General features: G+C 43.0%; 1 protein-coding gene and 1 long non-coding RNA gene across 5 annotated transcripts in view; one reads left to right on the top strand and one right to left on the bottom strand.

Annotated features, from left to right (window-relative positions):
• ZNF609 (zinc finger protein 609) overlaps window positions 1-18,080 on the top strand; it is a 234,487-nt gene that overhangs the window by 169,215 nt on the left and 47,192 nt on the right. The window lies entirely within an intron of this gene.
• On the bottom strand, window positions 48-11,767 carry LOC117070522. 2 transcript variants are annotated; one of them, XR_004431945.1, is made up of 4 exons: window positions 11,685-11,749; window positions 5,613-5,673; window positions 2,288-2,392; window positions 48-135 (listed from the first exon to the last, which is right to left on the bottom strand). It is a non-coding gene; the product is annotated as an uncharacterized LOC117070522 (long non-coding RNA). The 2 variants fall into 2 exon arrangements; XR_004431946.1 differs by lacking the exon at window positions 5,613-5,673 and having other exon boundaries at window positions 11,685-11,767.

Below are 18,080 nucleotides of genomic sequence, written 5' to 3'. Positions count from 1 at the left end.
TAGATGGTCTTATTTTCAGGCATCCACTAAGCAGCTGACTCACTGTAGGTTGCTGCTGCCCAAGGCATCCAGACTTCTTGCATGTTCCATTTGCCCCTGATAATGGAATGTCTTCTGTTTTGGAAATTCATGAACCTGAAAAAATGGAAGGAAGTGTAAAGGGACTTAATGGGGTATTTCAGATCTTTTGGTAACATCTGGTGGCAATTTGATTTTTGCATATTCTTTTTATAAAGAATCCAAGTCCTTGTCAGAGTATATGTGGTTAGAGAGGCTGGGCCTCAGAGTCCCATCATGTTTCTGCATCAGTAACCAGACTTTCAAACTATCCTCACTCTGAGGAGTTTAGAGACCCAGAGGAGCACAGCTAATCATCTCTGATTATCACAGAGTTATTTTGTCAGTCTGCCCCTGGAAATTCAGGCATTTCATTCTAACAAAAGTCTGTTCCCCTGAATATTTTGTTGTCATTCAGTATTTATTTAAAGTTTACCATGCAGTAGGTGCTGATGTGTTACAGGTTAAGAACTCTGTGTTCTTGTCTGTCTCATCATTAGGGATATAATACATCTTCAGCTTTCAGAATAACATTGCTAATGGGTTTTATTGTGTGCCTGAGTGGTAGATGCTGATGCAGAGAAGGTAGAGAGATAGTTTAACTCTAGAGGTTAACTCTGGATATGTGTATAAAATATACAATCTGAAAATCACAAAGTGGCTATCTGATTTTTAAAATGTCATCTGCTTATGGACTAATGTCTGAATCAGAGTGTGTTGAAATGGCAGACATATCCGGACCATATCTCTGTGCCACCAAGCAACCTTCAAGGCCTCTTGCTTCAGTATATTGAAGATAGAATAAATCAATTTCCTTCCTATTTGTTCTGCTTGTCTTTATGATGGTGACTCTTTTCCAAGAATAAGATGCTTTTTTTTATGTGAACCTAACAAAAACTTTGAGAGAGTGAGGCTAGTGCTTTCACTCTCCTGAGGACAATGAATACCTTTTTATCTGAGGATCCCTTCCTGCCAGGGCAAAATTAACACATAATTTTTTTTTTTATTATTTTTTGTAAATCATTTGCTCTGAAAGGCTTTCAGGTTTGTCAGGTTGTCACAGGCAGCCTATTATTACCAAGTTCCCCTGTTATGTACTCTCTTTTTTTTTTTTTTTTTTTGAGACAGAGTCTCGCTCTGTCACCCAGGCTGGAGTGCAGTGGCGCGATCTTGGCTCACTGCAACCTCTGCCTCCCGGGTTCAAGCGATTCTCCTCTCTCAGCTTCTTGAGTAGCTGGGACTATAGGCGCGCACCACCATGCCTAGCCCATTTTTGTATTTTTGGTAGAGACGGGGTTTCACCATGCTGGCCAGGCTGGTCTTGATCTCCTGACCTTGTGATCCACCTGCCTCAGCCTCCCAAAGTGCTGGGATTACAGGTCTGAGCTACCACGCCCAGTCCAGTATGTACTCTTAAGGTACTCTGTACTTTATTTCATAGCACACATCACAGTTTGCAACTTTATCATTTTATGATTTTTCTCTTAATGTGAATCTCTTCTACTGTGTTCGAAGTTCTGAGATCAGGCAGTCTATTTTGCTCACCATTGTATTCAAGGTACTTAACATAGGTGGCAACTGACACCTATAGTAGTAGACTGTCAAAAATACTTGTTTAAGGCCAGGTGCAGTTTATCACCTGATGTCAGGAGTTCAAGACCAGCCTGGCCCACATGGCGAAACCCCATCTCTACTAAAAATACAAAAAAATAGCTGGCTGTGGTGGCATGCCCCTGTAATCCCAGCTACTTGGGAGGCTGAGGCAGGAGAATCGCTTGAACCCTGGAGGTGGAGGTTGCGGTGAGCCAAGATCGCACCATTGCACTCCGGCCTGGGCGACAGAGAAAAAAAAAGAAAGAAAAATGTATTTGTTTGAATGAAGGAATGCTTGCATCTATGTTATTGTCGTTTCTGGATCTATCTTAATATATATCTAGAGGATATTAAAATATTGCTTGAACTTAGGAATGGTGTCAAAATACTTCCCAAAAATCTAAATCTTCTCTGAAACTCAGAATAAATACTGCTTTCACCAGGTTTGAGATCCGTCTCGTTGTCTAAATCTGTAAGATTTTTAATCCTACTTTTAATACCAGGTTTTCTCCCACTTACTGTATTTCAAGGCTTAGCTCTCTTCTTTATTTTTTCTTTCATCCCAAGGGAAAGAGAACTGTCTGCAATAATATACTCATCTTTTCTTTGCTTTCTGGTCACCCCAGAGGGCCTTCACCTGAACTGTCAGTTGACGAAGGTCTGAATTGGGATCACAGTTGGTTCACATTCCTTTTCATCTTCAGGTAACAGAGATTTCCTGCAAAGATCATTCTCTGAAGATCTGTAAGATCCAGTATACCGAGTCAGTCCTCAAGTTAATCCTAAGAACTATATACAGATACTTTTTTAAAAATTCTTCCAGACTTCTAGGTTTTTTGTCTGCCTCTCGACATTTTGTACTTCTGTCTGTCTCTTTGTCCAGCAAACTACACTGTCTTCAAACAGAAAAGTCCTTACAGCTCAGAGAGAAGCTGTGAATGCTTGGCCTCTGAGGGGAATGGAGGACACTGAGGTCCCTGTAGAACTGAGCCACCTTGCTGAGAACAGGTGTAGGAGTCATGGCCTCAATTATTCCTAGTTTCTTTGCCTACTTGTCCTACAGTGTTACTTCTTTCTTTCCTCTTCTCTCCCTGTCACTCACTTTAAACCTTGGATGCATTTTCAAATTCCTGCAGATTCCATTTCTTTTTAGGCTGTTCATAATTCAGTAAGCACTGCGAAGATCCTACTTGACTAGATTAAACCATGGAACTGTTAAGAAGACCCAAGTGTAACGTAGAATTTTTTTGTTTGTTTGTTTTTGAGACATCCTCGGCACCACATAAGGGCTAGTTCCACTGGATTTTGCTTTATCTCACCTCACTTCAAATCAAAATACTGAATACCTCCGAGGCGAGTGGATCACTTGAGATCAGGAGTTTGAGACCAGCCTGGCCAACATGGCAAAACCCCGTCTCTACTAAAAGTGCAAAAATTAGCCTGTAATCCCAGCTACTTGGGAGGCTGAGGGAGGGGAGTCGCTTGGACCCAGGAGGTGGAGGTTGCAGTGAGCCGAGATTGTGCCACTGCACTCCAGCCTGGGCAACAGAGTGAGACTTCATCTCACAAAAAAAGAAAAAAAAAAACTACCAAGTCTATTCTGGGTTCGCAAGGCTTAACTCTAATCTAGGATCCTGAAAAAATGTATAAGAAGCCTTAAAGCAGACTATGTACTTTTAGGGACACAAAATTGCTTACTGGCTTGTGCGGTATTTTAAAAAGAAAGGCAAGGCTGACTTTAGGTTAGAGTTATAGGAGATGCTATAGGTTCTCCTTTTTGGATAGTAGCACTAACCCAAAGGCCAATACCAGTGATGTAGTTTACTTTGGCAAATGTGCTTTATTGAAGAATTTATGGTATAGTGGAAGGAGCACTAGAGTAAAAATCTGAAGACTTCTATATCTCTGCCACTATCATTATGACCTTGGAAAAATCCCTTAATTTTCTGGGCCTTAGTTACCTCTTAAGTTGAACTAGGTGACCAGTTAGGACCTGTCAGTTCTTTTTTCTTTTTCTTTTTTTTTTTTTGAGACAGGGTCAAGCTGTGTCACCCAGACTGGAATGTAGCAACAACATTATGTCTCACTGCAGCCTCAAACTCTTGAGCTGAAGTGATCCTCCTACCTTGGCCTCCTGAGTAGCTAAAACTACAGGCATGTGCCTCTGTACTCAGCTAATTTTTTATAGAGACAGAGTCTTGCTACATTGTTCAGACTGGTCTCAAACTCCTGGCCTCAAGTGACCATCCTACCTCAGCCTCCCAAAGTGCTGGGATTACAGGCATGAACCACCATGCCCAACGTGTCAGCTCTTAAGTTATAAAAATCTATGCAGGGCAGGTGTGGTGGCTCATGCCTGTAATCCCAGCACTTTGGTAGGCTGATGCAGATGGATCACTTGAGCTCAGGAGTTTGAGACCAGCCTGGGTAACATAGCAAGACCCTATCTCTACAAAAAAAAATTTTTTTTAATCTATGCCTTAAACCATGGAATCAGGGCCAGGCACAGTGGCTTGTGCCTGTAGTCCCAGCTACTCAGGAGGCCAAGGCAGGAGGATCACTTAGTCCAGGAGTTCGAGGCAACAGTGAACTATAATTGTGCCACTGCATTCCAGGCTGGGTGACAGAGTGAGACCCCATCTCAAAAAAGAAAAGAAACATGGAATCAGCATGGATCCAACACTGGTTGACTATGGCAACTTGAAAACGAACAAGTGGACTGGCATGGTGGCTCACACCTGTAATCCCAACACTGGGAAGCTGAAGCAGGTAGATCACTTGAGACCAGGAGTTTGAGACCAGCCTGGCCAACATGGTGAAACCCTGTCTCTACCACAAAAATTAGCCAGGTGTGGTGACACATGCCTGTAATCCCATCTACTCCAGAGGCTGAGGCAGGAGAATCCCATGAACCCGGGAGGCAGAGGTTGCAGTGAGCTAGGATGTCAGAGAATATGTGGCTCTCTGTCAGACAGGAGGAGCAGGGACTTTTTTTGAGACAGAGTTGCTCTCTTCTTGCCCAGGCTGGAGTACAATGGCATGATCTGGGCTCACTGCAACCTCCACCTTCTGGGTTCAAGCGATTCTCCTGCCTCAGCCTCCCGAGTAGCTGGGATTACAGGCATACGCCACCACGCCCGGCTAATTTTTTATTTTTAGTAGTGATGGGGTTTTTCCATGTTGGTCAGGCTGATCTCGAACTCCTGATCTCAGGTGATCCGCCCGCCTCAGCCTTCCAAAGTGCTGGGATTATAGGTGTAAGCCACCATGCCCAGCCCCTGCTTGCTATTGTAATAACATCCTGTCATCAGATTTCTTCTACCACCATTTGACTGAAACATTTCTCATACCAGTTTTCCAGAGGTCTTCTCTCAGTCCTTCCTAGACTTCTATTAGCTCTCTTATTTCTTTATTCTTGAAACTCTCCTCTCTTGCCTTGGTCATAAATCTCATTTCTCTTTATAACTGGTTATTCTCTCTATTTTGTGCCAGTCTCTCATCCTCCTTGTATTCATTTAATCAGAAATTCCTGTTGAGATTCAGGATGCTGAAATATTGGTCAATTCAGTCCTATCAGCCTCTAGATAGGGTCTGTAGCAGCTGGTGCCCTGCTGTATTTCCCACAGGCAAACAGACTTATCCACAATATATTTTTTCATTTATTGTGTGTGCCATACTGGGGAAAGTTGAGGAAACATTGAGTTAGGAATGGCATTTAGCTGCTTGGAGAAGAAATGAAACTATAATAATGATTTCATATAAGAGAATTTGGAGGTAGGGAGGCAAGTAGTCTAGGGCTGGTATGATGATGTCATAACGGAATCACTGTTTCAGGCTCCTTAAAGTTACTTCTTTATTGCAAAATTGCTTCTGTAGCTCCAGCCATCACATTTACTTTCCAGTCTTGAAAGAAAAGGAAGGTAGAAGAGAAAAAGCACCTGCCTCCCATCTTAGTCTGTTACCTTTGGAGAGGTTTCCCAGAAGCCACACCAAAGGACTTCTGCTTACATCTTGTTGGCTACCCTGTGTGCAAGGAAGGCAAAGAAATGTAGCCTTTTAGCTGGATACATTACTTCCCCACACAAAATAGGGACTCTTACTAAGGGAAAGGGGAAGAAATTAGCAGAATCTGCCACTCTTCTGCTCTGCATAGCCTTCATATATCATAACTTCCAAAAGCTATTACTTTAGCAGCTTTCTATTGTAAGTATTCTCCTATATAGCCATGTCTTTAATTGTCTACCTTGTATGAACAATACCCAGAACTTTATCTCTATACTTGACCTTTTGCCTAATAGTTTCACTGATGAACATCACCAGAAACTGATTTATTAAATTCAAATGTCTAAAAAGGAGTATTCACCATTTTTTACCAAAAATTTCTTTCTCTTCTCTATTTCTCTTCATTACACCTACATTACCATCCTCCTAATTTTCTTTTTTTTCTTTTTCTTTTTCTTTTTTTTTTTTTTTTGAGAGAAAGTCTCGCTCTGTTGCCCAGAGTGCAATGGCGCGATCTCAGCTCACCGCAACCTCCACCTACGGGGTTCAAGCAATTCTTCTGCCTCAGCCTCCCAAGTTGCTCGGATTACAGGTGCCCACCACCACGCCCAGCTAATTTTTGTATTTTGAGTAGAGATGGGTTTTCACCATATTGGCCAGGCTGGTCTCGAACTCCTGACCTCAGGTGATCCACCCGCCTCAGCCTCCCAAAATGCTGGGATTACAGGCATGAGCCACCGCGCCCAGCACCATCCTCCTAATTTTCTAGGCTCAAACCTCCCTAGTCATCTCTTGACTCTTCACTCTTCATCTCTGTATAATTGTTTAGTGGTTTCTCTAGGAATTACAATATATAGATTTAACTTTTCACAGTTTAATTAAAATTAATATCTCAAGTGGAATGTAGAAATCTTACTACCATATAAGTAAGTTCTGTTACTCTCCATTCTTGTTTCTTTTTTTTTTTTTTTTTTTTTTGAGATGGAGTTTCACTGTGTCACCCAGGCTGGAGTGCAGTGGTGTGACCTTGACTCACTGAAACCTCCAAGAAGAGATGGAGTTTCACCATGTTAGCCAGGCTTATCTCAGACTCCTGGCCTCAAATAATCTGCCTGCCTCAGCCTCCAAAGTGCTAGGATTACAGGCAAGAGCCACTGCACCAGGCCTTACTCTCCATTCTTTTGTTTTCTTTTTTTTTTTTTTTTTTTTTGAGCCAGAGTCTGGCTCTGTTGCCCAGGCTGGAGTGCAGTGGCCAGATCCCAGCTCACTGCAAGCTCTGCCTCCCGGGTTTACACCATTCTCCTGCCTCAGCCTCCCGAGTAGCTGGGACTACAGGCGCCTGCCACCTCACCCGGCTAGTTTTTTGTGTTTTTTTAGTAGAGACGGGGTTTCACCGTGTTAGCCAGGATGGTCTCGATCTCCTGACCTTGTGATCCACCTGTCTCGGCCTCCCAAAGTGCTGGGATTACAGGCTTGAGCCACCGCGCCCGGCCTTTTTTTTTTTTAGCTTTGTAAATTATTTTATTTCTTCCATGATGATTTAGAGGCACTGTCTTCAAACCAATACAAATATTTCATAAATAATACTTGGCTGTTTTCTAACCAGTTGAGTAATTTGTTGCACAATAAGCTACCTCACATCTTTCAGCAAGAAATACAGTAAATTTGAAAATAAAAACATTACATAATGAATTAGGACACAATTAAAATTTGCTTTAAATATTTTTTTAGGGGAGAGGACACAACACTTCTACTCAATGAAGGGAAACATTTTTACAGTCCTGAGGTCATTTTTTTTTTTAACACCCGTTATTCTGTGAATTTGTAGGGAAGAGGTTCCAGCAGCTCAGGCTCCTTCCTATTGGTTCTCACAAAGTGTGCTTCTCTGGGTACAGGCTGCTGCTTCAGGTGAACCCAGGTGCCTTTCTCTTTGGCTTTCTTTTCCTGATCATTTTCCTTCACGTTTCAGGAAGCTATCTCGGCTCTTAGAGTGCTTAATGTGCTCAATACACACGTTAATTCTCTTGGCAAGAATCTTGTCCTTAACTTGTTTGTTTACAACAATGCCAACAGCATGCTGGGGGACACTGTAGATCTTCAGTTTTGCCATGGTAACACTTGTGGGGCATTCCTTTTTGAACAGTACCCATTCCCTTGATGTCTACAATATCACCTTTCTTATAGATTCGCATATGTATGGCCAAAGAAACAACTTCATGTTTTCTTTTCTTTTCTTTTTTTTTTTCTTTTTTTTTCTTTAGACAGAGTTTTGCTCTTGTTGCCCAGGCTGGAGTGCAATGGCGCGATCTCAGCTCACCGCAACCTCTGCCTCCCAGGTTCAAGCGATTTTCCTACCTCAGCCTCCCGAGTATCTGGGATTACAGGCATATGCCACCATGCCCGGCTAATTTTGTAATTTTTTAAGTAGAGACGGGGTTTCTCCATGTTGGTCAGGCTGGTCCCCAATTCCTGACCTCAGGTGATACCCCGCTTCAGCCTCCCAAAGTGCTGGGATTACAGGCGTGAGCCACTGCACCCGGCCACAACTCCATATTTTCTAAAAGGCCTAGAGAACGTATATTGGGTGCCTCTCTTCTTAACCTTTGTGTTTGTTGAATTACTGGAAGATGGCGGTTCCGATCGAAAAGCTCTCCATTCTTTATGTTGTAGTTGTCTTACAGTAGCACATTGCCTGCTTTTGTATGGCCTATGAGCTAAGAATGGTGTGTGTGTGTGTGTGTGTATATATATATATATATATTTTTGAGACGGTCTTGCTCTTTCAAGACGGGAGTGCAGTGGCACAATCATGGCTCACTGCGGCCTCAGCCTACCAGGCTCAAGTAATCCTCCCACCTCAGCCTCCCAAGTAAGTAGGACCACCAGAGCATGCCACTATGCCCGGGTAATTAAAATTTTTTTGGTAGATACAGTGTCTTACTACGTTACACAGGCTGATCTTGAATTCCTGGGCTCAAGCAATCCTCCCGCCTCACCTCCCAAAGTACTGGTATTACACGCATAAGCAACCACACCCAGCCTGTATTTTTTAATGGTTGAAAAAAAACGCAAAACCCAACAATATTTGTGAGGCATGAAAATTACATGGAATTCAAATTTCAATGTCTATAAATAAAGGGTTTTTTTGTTTGTTTGTTGTTTTTATTTTATTTATTTTTTTTTTTTTTGAGACAGAGTCTTACTCTGTCACCCAGGCTGGAGTGCCGTGGTACAATCTTGGCTCACTGCAACCTGTGCCTCCTGGGTTCAAATGATTCTCCTGCCTCAGCCTCCCGAGTAGCTGGAATCACACGCCTGGCTGATTTTTTTTTTTTTTTTTTTTTTTTTTTGTATTTTTAGTAGAGATGCGGTTTCGCCATGTTGGCCAGGCTAATCTGGAACTCTTGACCTCAGGTCCACCTGCCTTGGCCTCCCAAAGTACTGGAATTACAGCCGTGAGCCACCATGCCTGGCTGTTGTTGTTTTATTTTGTTTTTTTTTTGAGATAGAATCTTGCTTTGTTTCCCAGGCTGGAGTGCAGTGGTGTGATCATGGTTCACTGCAGGCTCAAGTGATGCTCTCACCTCAGCCTCCCAAGTAGCTGGGACTACAGGCACACACCACCATGCCCAACTAATTTTTTTTGTTTTAAATTTTTTTTGTGGAGATGGGGTCTCACTTTGTTTTTCAGGCTGGTTTCAAACTCCTAGGCTCTAGCAATCGTCCTGCCTCAGCCTCACAAAGTTCTGGGATTACAAGTGTGAGCCACCATACCTGGTCCATATATATTGTTTTTTGTTTTTGTTTTTGTTTTTTGTTTTTCTGTAACCTTCTATTAGAAGTGACGTGTTTTGGCCGGGCGCGGTGGCTCAAGCCTGTAATCCCAGCACTTTGGGAGGCCGAGACGGGCGGATCACGAGGTCAGGAGATCGAGACCATCCTGGCTAACACGGTGAAACCCCGTCTCTACTAAAAAGTACAAAAAACTAGCTGGGCGAGGTGGCGGGCGCCTGTAGTCCCAGCTACTCGGGAGGCTGAGGCAGGAGAATGGCGTGAACCCGGGAGGCGGAGCTTGCAGTGAGCTGAGATCCAGCCACTGCACTCTAGCTTGGGCGACAGAGCGAGACTCCATCTCAAAAAAAAAAAAAAAAAAAAAAAAAGTGACGTGTTTTGTTTTGTTTCATTTTTTGACACGGTCTCATTCTTTTGCCCAGGCTGGAGTGCAGTGGCGTGATCACAGCTCCCTGCAGCCTCCACCTCCTGGGCTCAAGTAATCCTCCCACCTCAGCCTCCCAAGTAGCTGAGACTACAGGCATGTGCCATCCCATCTGGCTAATTTTGTACTTTTTGTGGTGACAGGGTATTGCCATATTGCCCAGGCTGTCTCAAACTCCTGGGCTCAAGTGATCCGCCCACCTCAGCCTGCCAAAGTGCTGGGACTGTAGGCATGAGCCACCACACCTGGCCTATAATATTTTCTTATGGAAATGAGATCTCACTGTGTTGCCCAGGCTTATCTTCAACTCCTGGGCTCAAGCAATCCTCCTACCTCAGCCTCCCAAGATGCTGGGATTACAGGTGTAAGCCACTGGGCCTGGACCCATAAATAAAGTTTTATTGGAAGACAGTCATTCTCATTTAATGTATTTTGGCCACATTTGCCCTACAGTGGCAGAGTTGAGAAGTTGTAACAGAGACCATGTGGCCTGCAAGGCCCAAAATATTTGATATCTGGTCTTTTGTTGAAAAAGTTTAGCCGGGCATGGTGGCAGGCACCTGTAATCCCAGCTACTTGGGAGGCTGAGGCAGGAGAATTGCTTGAACCCAGGAGGTAGAGGTTGCAGTGAGCCGAGATGGTGCCACTGCACTCCATCCTGGGCAACAGAGTGAGACTCCATCTCAAAAAGAAAAAATTTATTTATTATTATTATTATTATTATTATTATTTTCTTTTTTTTTTTTTTTTTGAGAAGGAGTCTCGCTCTGCTGCCCAGGCTGGAGTGCAGTGGCCGGATCTCAGCTCACTGCAAGCCCCGCCTCCTGGGTTTACGCCATTCTCCTGCCTCAGCCTCCCAAGTAGCTGGGACTACAGGCACCCACCACGTCGCCCGGCTAGTTTTTTTTTGTATTTTTTAGTAGAGACGGGGTTTCACCTTGTTAGCCAGGATGGTCACAATCTCCTGACCTCGTGATCCGCCCGTCTCGGCCTCCCAAAGTGCTGGGATTACAGGCTTGAGCCACCGCGCCCGGCCAAAAAATGTATATATATATTTAAAAAAAAAAGTTTACCAATCTCATGCCTCATATAGCCACCATGCCTGGCCGAGAGTCTGAATGTTTAATTTTATTAAATTTAAATGTAAATAGCCATATGTTAACTACTGGCTTATGGTATTGACAGCACAGGGGCTAGATCTTTAAAATATATATACACAGACATGCATATATATATATTGTGTGTGTGTGTGTCTGTATATACTCTGAGATGGAAAGAAGAGTAATTGTGTGGGAGTATGAAGAAGGTGGGTAAGTATCTGACATCTAAACAGACCCATGGTGACTTCTGTGTACTCTGGCCCCTGTTATCCAGGAGAACATTCGGCCCTACCTCAGACTCTGTGGTTGAGCCCTTTACTTTGGTCTGTGGGCTGCAGTTTTCTCATTATCAGAGTAATAGGCTATGGTTTTGCTTAGCAGGAAGTTAGTCTGCCTGTGGTAGCTCCGCTGAGAACCTGCCCCAGCTATTCTTGATCCTCATCTGATTGCAGATCCCAGCTGTGGGTCATTATCCTTTTCACTAAAGGAAAGGGGCTCTCCATTAATCTTCTTTCATGGAAATGGTAACCTTCGTAGTTACCCTTGGTTTTTCCTGTGTGATTTTGATGTAGAAAAGTATGTGTGTGAACTGTGAAATATCTAATTTTAGATATTTGCACTGGAAAAGCAAGGTGGCATTCAGCTATTGGTTTTTCTTTCTCATATGCTATAATTAATGCCCCTTCACCTTCAGTCTTGCCCCAGGCAATACTTACCTAGAGGAGAGATGGGGCACAATAACAACCAAGCTTTCTCCACTGTTTAGCCAATTGCATACCAGCTTGAATCTGGAAGAAATAGCTCTACCAATAGCACAGTCATAAAGAGCCTAGCAGCCATTGTCTGGCACCACAAATCTTCATAGCAACAGACCACCACATGGCAACAGCAGCCACACAAAGGAAATTTTCATTAGGGAAATCAGTACCTACTTTCTCCCACCCCTCCCCCACCAAAAACAACAGCCAACAGATTCCCACCAAGCAGCTTACTCCCAGAGGATACTTTAGAGAAGTGGTGTGTTTATATACCTTTGTGGATTGTGTTATATGTCCACTGTCATACATTTAAATCCGGAAGACCTTGGGAAAAATTTCAGTCACGGGCTTTTTGAGTTCCATTTTGCAAATGGCAAAATAGACTAATCTCCAGGGGAGAGAGATATTCTCCCCTTTGTGCACGCTCACCCATCTCCTCCCTCCCCCCAAACAAAGCATAGTCAGGCAGTATATGTAGGTGACTAGGCTGTGAGCTTGCCAGATAGGTAAGGTCATTTGCAAATGAGATTCTTTTTATAGTTCAGTAACAAAACCCAGACCTATTGTTATCAAAATCATGCTGATACTTACGAATTCAGGTGAGTGATACCTAGGCAATAAATTTCTTACTGGTATTGCCTGGGATTTATCACTAGCCCTAACTAACTTAACTTTGAAGTATGATTCAAAGGGGAAAAAGTCCTATTTGAGAGTCTTGGTGTTTTCTTTCTCTGTTAATAAGGTCGTTTGACTAGTCTGGGCCTTAATTTTCTTATTTGTAAAATGAGGAGGTTGGACTACATGATCTCTATGGTCCTTCTAGCTCTGATATTTACAATTCTGTAATCATTTATGTGGAACAGAAGAGGGAATTGTCTGTTAGTCATTGGTTGTGATGAGATCTGCTGGAAGATGTTGAGCCCTCTGGTCTTAGTGCTTACACTGCTAAAAACAGGTCCTGGCCCTGCCCTATTTGATAAAGCTGCTGTAACAATGATAGGCAGAAGCTATTAACAAAGTTGGCAACTAGCCTTTTCTCCCATGGCAGTAGTTTCAGACTAGTTCAAGCAGAGCTTTGCTCCCAAGCTATTGCTACTGAGGCTGCTGCTGCCTCTTAATGATACCGGTGAGAACTAACTCGATTTCTCTCTTTAACTCTCTCTCTCTCTCTCTCTGACTACTCTATGAAACAAGGGGCCGTTCTCTACCTCTTCTGATACCTCATTATTCCATCTCCCTCAGGCTTTACAGAACAAAGAAATCACAGGGCACCAACTTTATAATTTAGGCAGCTGGAGATAATTTCCCCAGGATAGGGTGGGTAGGTAGCTGATTCCTCCTGGCATTAGGCCGCATTGCTAAATGGCCTTGTGTTTTGTCTGCCAGGCTTATGCTTTGTTAGGCCCATTCAGGCTTCTCTGTGTTTCTGTTAAATTATAGTGGTAAACCAAGCCCGTGTACTTTCAGAGGGGTAAGGGTTAGGAAAAACAAGAAAAGTATGTCATTTATAGGCCCTGCTACTCGCTAATTGCTCAAGAAATTTTTGTTTAATCTACTATCCCTGTGCTTACTCCTGCCAGATCCTTTATTTCCTTTAGTTGCTGCCTTCACGGCCTTCTCCATAGCAACAAGCTATATGACAAAAAGGCTATGGTGAGAAATTGAGCAGTCACCCCTCCCCCAGATTGTACTCTGTTTTCTCCTTAGGGTATCTAAAAGCAGCCCAAAAGACTGCTGTCAAATAATTTTCTACCCCCATTGAACACATATTCAAATGAAACTTTTAACCCTGAACTAATTTGGTGAACAACCTGCATTCTCCTTATTTGACTCTGATTATCCCCACCTTTTGAAAATTTTCTAGATCATTCAATATACTTGAAATACCGTGCATCTTCTCATTTATGAAGCTCCCTTTTGCTTTTTAGCTTTCAGTGTATTCCTTAGAATTATGCAGAAAATCTCCTGGAGTGAAGTATGGAGAAAGAGTAGATGAAGAAGGCGGAACCCTCCCCTTTTCTGCCATGTGCTGTTGCCTTAGATACTAGACTAGTCTGCTGCCCTAGAGATTGGGCAAGCTGCCTAAAGTATAGAACTGACCTGCATCTTGGCTAATCCTGGCGTAGCCTAATCTGTTATCCTTTGTTATCTTCCCAGTCACTTGTCTACAGGAGTCACAAACCCAAAGGTTTTGTTTTTGTTTTATATTAATAGGTCTTACTGAAAGTAATATAAACATGTACCCAAATCCTAAGTGTGCAAGTTTGCATTTTCAAAGTGAACACACCATGTGGTACCAGCACCTAGATGAGGAAACACAGTATTGCCAGAACCCCAAAACCTCTTTCATGCCTCCCTTCTAATAGCTAGCCCTTCTCCCCACCCCAGGTAACCAATCTCACCATTAATATCATAGATTAGTATTACCCATTTTGAACTTCATGTAAATAGAATCATTACAGTATGAGCTTTTTTATGTTGAGCTGTTCAACATTATGCCAGTGAGATTCATCCATATTGTTGCATGTTGTTGAACTTTGTTTATTTTTATTATAGTATTCCATTATGTGAGTATACTGCTAGTTATTCAGTTGTTGATGGGCATTTGGGTTATTTGCAGTTTGAGGCTGTTATAAAAAGTGCTGCTGTGAAAATTCTTGTACATGTCTTTTTGGGACTATATATACATATATACATCATATTCCTATCTATCTATACTTAGAAATGGAATTATTGAATCACAAGGTATGTGTATGATCAACTTGAATAGATATCACAAGTTTCCGGAAATGTCTAAACCAATTTACATTCCTACTTCCAATGTATTAGAATCCTGATTGCTCTGCGTTCTAGCCAACACTTGACCTTATTTGTCTTTTTCATTTTAGCCATTCTGGTGGTGTGTAGTGGTATCTCATTGTGGTATTAATTTGCATTTCCCTGGTGAGTAATGAAATTGAGCATCTTTTCATGTGTTCATTGGCCATTTGGAAATCTCTTTTACAAAGTGTCTGTTCAAGTCTTTTGCCCATTTTTGGATTGGGTTGTGTGTCTTTTTCTTATTGATTTATAGGAATATTCTGGTTATGAGTCCTTCGTGAGATTTATGTGATATAAATATATTCTGTGTCTTGACTTTTCTGTTAATGGTGTCTTTGTCTTCATTTTTATGTAGTCTATTTTATCTTTTTAAAATTCTTGTTTTTTCCTTTTATTGTTAGTGCTTTCTGTGCCCTGTTTAACAAAGTTTTGCCCATCCCAAGATAATACATTCTTCTATGTTTTTTCTGAGAACCTTGTATATATATATATATATATATATATACACACACATATTTACATCCACAATCTATCTGGAATTTATTTTGTTTAGGGTGTAAGTTGGGAGTCAAGATTCTTATTTTTTTATATGGATATCTAATTGACCCAGCACCTTACTAAAAAGACCATCCTTTCCCCCATTGCACAGCAGTGTCACATTTGTCATAAACCAGTTAACATGTGTGGGTTTATTTATGGGTTCTTTTCTGTTCCATTTATACATTTACCTGTTCTTGTGTCAATACTACATTATCTTGATAACTACAGCTTTGTAAATCTTGTTACCTAGTAGTATAAGTCTTTCAGTTTTGTTGTACTTCTTCAAGATTGCCTTGGCTTTACTTGGCCTTTTGCATTTCCATGTAAATTTTAGGATCATCTTTGTGAATTTTTATAGAAAAAAAAAGTGCTGAAATTTTGATTAGGATCTACAGATGAATTTAGAGAAGACCCAAAGTTTTATCCTTTTACTTAAGCTAGTAAACCCAGCAGTTACTGAGGGAGAATTGAGGGGAGGGGGGATCAGAGCAAGTCACTGATATCATTTGGGGATCTTGTTTAAAATGTATGTTAACTGGCCGGGCACCGTGGCTCACACCTGTAATCCCAGCACTTTGGGAGGCTGAAGTGGACAGATTGCTTGAGCCCGGGAGTTCAAGACCAGCCTGGGCAACATGGCGAAACTCTATCTCTACAAAAAGTAGAAAATTAGCCAGGCTTGGTTGCAAGCGCCTGTTATCTCAGCTACTAGGAAGACCGAGGTGGGAGGATCACCTGAGTCCAGGAAGGCTGAGGCTGCAGTGAACTGTGATTGCACCACTGCATTCCAGCCTAGGCGACAGTGAGGCCCTGTCTCAAAATAAAATAAAATAAAAAACATAAAATAAAATATTAGCTGTCTCCTGCTCCTATTCTGAATCAGCAGGTTCAAGATGGAGCTTGGAACCAGGTGCAGTGGCTCACACCTGTAATCTCAGCACTTTAGGAGGCCAAGGCGGAAGGATCATTTGAGCCCAGGAGTTTGAAACCAGCCTGGCCAACATAGTGAGACCTGTCTTTATTTAAAAAATAAAATAAACAAGATGGAGCTTGGACATGCTTATTGTAAAAAATACTCCCCAAGAAATTATGGTTTGCTGCCATCACCACTGTTCTCCACCAACCCTATCTGCAAACCACTTAGACTGCAGTCTAGCAGCAATTCAGTAAGGCTAGTTAAGGTAAAATCTGACTGATTTAATCACCACCACATTTGCCTTTGGGGCTGTATTAGTTTCCTAGGCAGCTGTAACAATGTACCACAAACTGAGTACCTTAAAACAACAGAAAGTTATTATTTCACAGTTCCTGAGGCTAGGCGTCTGAGATCAAGGTGTTGGCAGGACCATCTGTCTCCTGAAGCTCTAGGGAAGAATCCTTCTTTTCTTCTGCTCTTTGCTGGCAATCTGTGGTGTTCCTTGGCCTTGTAGCTGCATCATTCCAGTCACATGGCTGTCTTCCCTCTGTGCATATCTGTGTCCAAATTGCTCCATTTTATAAGGACACCAGTCACTGGATTAGGGCAGACCCTGATGACCTTATCTTGATATCTTGATTGCCTCTGTAAAGACCCTATTTCCAAGGCCGGGCGCGGTGGCACAAGCCTGTAATCCCAGCACTTTGGGAGGCCGAGACGGGCGGATCACGAGGTCAGGAGATCAAGACCATCCTGACTAACACGGTGAAACCCCGTCTCTACTAAAAAATACAAAAAACTAGCCGGGCAACGTGGCGGGCGCCTGTAGTCCCAGCTACTGGGGAGGCTGAGGCAGGAGAATGGTGTAAACCCAGGAGGCGGAGCTTGCAGTGAGCTGAGACCCGGCCACTGCACTCCAGCCTGGGCAGCAGAGCGAGACTCCATTTCAAAAAAAAAAGACCCTATTTCCAAATAAGGTCATTGCTGAGGTACTAGGGGTTAGAACTTCAATATACCTTTTTTTGGCAGGGGAAGGGTGGGACAGGACACAGTTCAACTCATAAAAGGGGCAAATGCAAATTTCAGAATAATTATTGTCACAAGTTGGAGAGAGATTTTCTAGAAATGTGCATTATAATGACAGACATTGCTTCCCAAAGTCAATCTGAGTAGATCATCCACCCTCTGACCCCAACTGTTACTGGGTTGAGTTCCTCTTTTTTTTTTTTTTTTTTTTTTTTTGAGTCTTGCTCTGTCGCCCAGGCTGGAGTGCAGTGGCGCGATCTTCACTCACTGTAACCTCTGCCTCCTGGGTTCAAGCGATTCTTTTGTCTCAGCCTCCTGAGTAGTTGCAACTACAGGTGCCCACCACCACACCCAGCAAATTTTTTTTTTTTTTTTTTTTTTTTTTTTTGAGATGGAGTCTCGCTCTGTCACCCGGGCTGGAGTGCAGTGGCCGGATCTCTGCTCACTGCAAGCTCCGCCTCCCGGGTTTACGCCATTCTCCTGCCTCAGCCTCCCGAGTAGCTGGGACTACAGGCGCCCGCCACCTCGCCCGGCTAGTTTTTTGTATTTTTTAGTAGAGACGGGGTTTCACCATGTTAGCCAGGATGGTTTCGATCTCCTGACCTCGTGATCCGCCCGTCTCGGCCTCCCAAAGTGCTGGGATTACAGGCTTGAGCCACCGCGCCCGGCTGTATTTTTTTTTTTAATAGAAACGGGGTTTCACCATGTTGGCCAGGATGGTGTTGATCTCCTGACCTCATGAGCCACCGCGCCCGGCCTTCTCTCTCTTTTTTTAATCTATTTATTTATTTTACTTTTTGAAGAGCTGGAATCTCACTGTGCTGCCCTGGCTGGTCTCACTCTGTTGCCCTAGCTGGTTCAAGCAATTCTCTTGCCTCAGCCTCCCGAGTAGCTGGGATTACAGGCATGCACCACCGCGCCTGGCTAGTTTTATATTTTTAGTAGAGACGGGGTTTCTCCATGTTGAGGCTGGTCTCGAACTCCTGACCTCAGGTGATCCACCCGCCTCGGCCTCCCAAAGTGCTGGGATTACAGGCGTGAGCCACTACACC

This window comes from Trachypithecus francoisi, unplaced genomic scaffold (genome assembly GCF_009764315.1).
Source record: "Trachypithecus francoisi isolate TF-2019V2 unplaced genomic scaffold, Tfra_2.0 Lachesis_group3, whole genome shotgun sequence".
NCBI classification, from domain to species: Eukaryota; Metazoa; Chordata; class Mammalia; order Primates; family Cercopithecidae; genus Trachypithecus; species Trachypithecus francoisi.
This window is presented reverse-complemented; position numbering and strand designations above follow the sequence as displayed.